This window comes from Ricinus communis, chromosome 10, assembly GCF_019578655.1.
Source record: "Ricinus communis isolate WT05 ecotype wild-type chromosome 10, ASM1957865v1, whole genome shotgun sequence".
Classification (NCBI taxonomy): Eukaryota; Viridiplantae; Streptophyta; class Magnoliopsida; order Malpighiales; family Euphorbiaceae; genus Ricinus; species Ricinus communis.
The window spans coordinates 24182868-24185422 of record NC_063265.1 but is presented as its reverse complement, the minus strand read 5'-3'; the positions used below and the strand labels follow the sequence as shown (position 1 = coordinate 24185422).

Sequence of the window (2555 nt, the reverse complement as noted above, 5' to 3'; positions counted from 1 at the left end):
TAGCCTAATATGTATGAAAAAAATTAGGATTCAACTTTTTTTTTAGATTGGATCTCAAGTGCCCAATTTACTTGGGGATCTCGAACTGAATTTTTTTTATATTATTATTTGGATCTCCAAAAATATTTCCAATTTGAGGCTCATGAATTATAATATTATCAGTTAATTTGGGGATCCCGATAGACAAAATTAAAGCACCAAGAACTAGTTTTACTTGGGGATCTCATATTAAAATATTATCGGTTAATTTAGAAAACTCAATAGACAAAATCAGAGCGCTAAGAACTAGTTTTATTTAGGGATCTCATATTAAAATACTATGAGTTTTCTAATAACATTTTTAACTTGGGGAACTACTTGCCCAGCAAGGATCCCAATGCACATATCTCCAACTTTTTAGAGATTTGTGACACATTCAAGATAAATGGAACAACCGATGATGCCATTAGGCTGAGATTGTTTCCATTTTCCTTGAGGGACAGAGCAAAGAGATGGCTGCAATCTCTTCCACAATGACGATCACTACACCGGAAGGCGTTGGTAGAAAATTTTTATATAAGTATTTTCCTCCCGCTAAAACTGCTAAACTTAGAAATGACATATCTTCTTTTGTGCGGTTTGATGATGAAAGCATGTACGATGCATGGGAGAGATTTAAAGATCTTTTGAGATCTGCCCACATCACGGATTGCCGGTGTGGATGCAGTTCGGACCTTCTACAATGGTTGAACCTTGCAACGAGGCGATGGTGGATGCTTCGCAGCAGTGGGGCGCTAAATAGTAAGGCGCCCGAGCGGGGCTCGAACTTGATAGAGGAAATGGCCATGAACAACTATCGCTGGCAATCCTCTGTGAGCCGACCAGAAGGCAGTGGTCAACCAAGTGGACTCTACAGCCTTGGTAGCTCAAGTGGAGCTTCTAGCCAAGAAGATCGACCAACTCCGGATACTCTTGGAGGTATGTTTGCTTCATCTTTTACTAGTTTTCTATCTAATTCGCTATGTCTTCCCGATGTTGAACAGTTGATTATATGGGAATGCCCCGTGAGAATAACCCTTACAAAGAATACATACAACCCTGGATGGCGCAATCATCCCAATTTCGATTGGAGGAACAATAATGCCCGTGGTCCGCCAGTTTTCAAAGATTCATCAATGTACCAAAGAATAAACTGGGCTGCACAAGCTCCTCCTCCACAAGAAAAGAAGTCAAATTTAGAGGAGCTTATGATGAAGTTTGTGACGTCTATGGAAACGAGATTCCAACAGACTGATAGTGCACTTAGGAATCAGCAGGCCTCGATTCAGAACTTGGAGACTCAAATTGGCCAAATTTCTAAGATGCTTTCAGAGAGACCTCCAGGATCGCTCCCTAGCACTACAGAGTCAAACCCGAGGGAGCATTGCAAGGCTATCACCTTACGTTCAGGTAAGAAATTGACTGGTTCTTCGCCTTTAGCTGATAAGGATAATATAATCGTGCAGGTCGAGCCAGCTAAGGAAGGACCAGACCTTGAGATGGTAGAGAATGAGAGAATTAAAGAATACAGGCAAAAGAGCCCTGTGCGGGAGCATCATCCCCCGGTTCCATATCCTGCAAGGTTGAGGCAGGATAAGGTGGACAAGCAATACAGTAAGTTTCTTGACTTATTTAAGCAGCTGAAAATTAACTTACCTTTTGTTGAGGCAATTTCACGGGATGCCGGCACGCCAAGTTTTTAAAGGAGATTTTGAGCAACAAGAGGAAGTTGGAGGATCTTGGTTAGGTGGTGCTTAATGAGGAGTGTTCAGCTATTCTCCAGAATAAATTGCCACTCAAGCGACGAGATCCAGGGAGTTTTACTATCCCTTGTATGATTGGTGATTTATCAATTAGTGGTGCGCGATTTAGGAGCTAGCATTAACTTAATGCCCACTAGTTTATTTGCCAAATTAGGGTTGCATGAACCTAAGCCTACTAGGATGAGTGTTCAGTTAGCAGATAGGACTGTTAAAATTCATAGAGGTATTGTTGAAGATGTACTTGTAAAGGTAGATAAATTTATCTTTCCGTGGATTTTGTGGTAATGGATATGGAGGGTGAGAGCACTGCCTCTTATCCTGGTAGGCCTTTCCTAGCTACATCGAGGGTCAAGTATCGATGTAAGCGATGGAAAGCTTAAGCTTAGAGTTGATGATGAGACTATTACCTTTGACCTAGCCACTTCCACGGACTATGATAATCATATTCTATTGATGTGATTGATGATGTGGTTGAGTCCCATTTGCAAGAAATTTTATGTTCGACCCTTTCGCAAGTAGCAATAGGCCGAGGATGAGGAGGAGTTGTCCAACGAGCAAGTGTTGGAGCAACTCATTGTTTAATACGAGCCAAGCTTGTCAACTGATCCCTATCTTTTTCTTGACAGTCCGGGTTGCGGAAAGTAAAGACTTCATTCGAGGACCCACTAGTCTTAGAATCCCGGAAGGAGTTACCGAGCCACTTGGTTTATGCCTTCCTGGATGAAGAGAAGCGCTTACCAAGTAATCATAGCAGCCGATCTAACTCCTCAAGAA

The 2555-nt window shown here is 41.9% G+C and overlaps 1 non-coding gene across 1 annotated transcript; it reads right to left on the bottom strand.

Moving 5' to 3' along the window:
- Window positions 1-584: 584 nt before the first annotated feature.
- LOC112535871 lies at window positions 585-690 on the bottom strand. Its single transcript, XR_003079959.2, has one exon. It is a non-coding gene; the product is annotated as a small nucleolar RNA R71 (small nucleolar RNA).
- Between the last annotated feature and the right edge of the window lie 1865 nt (window positions 691-2555).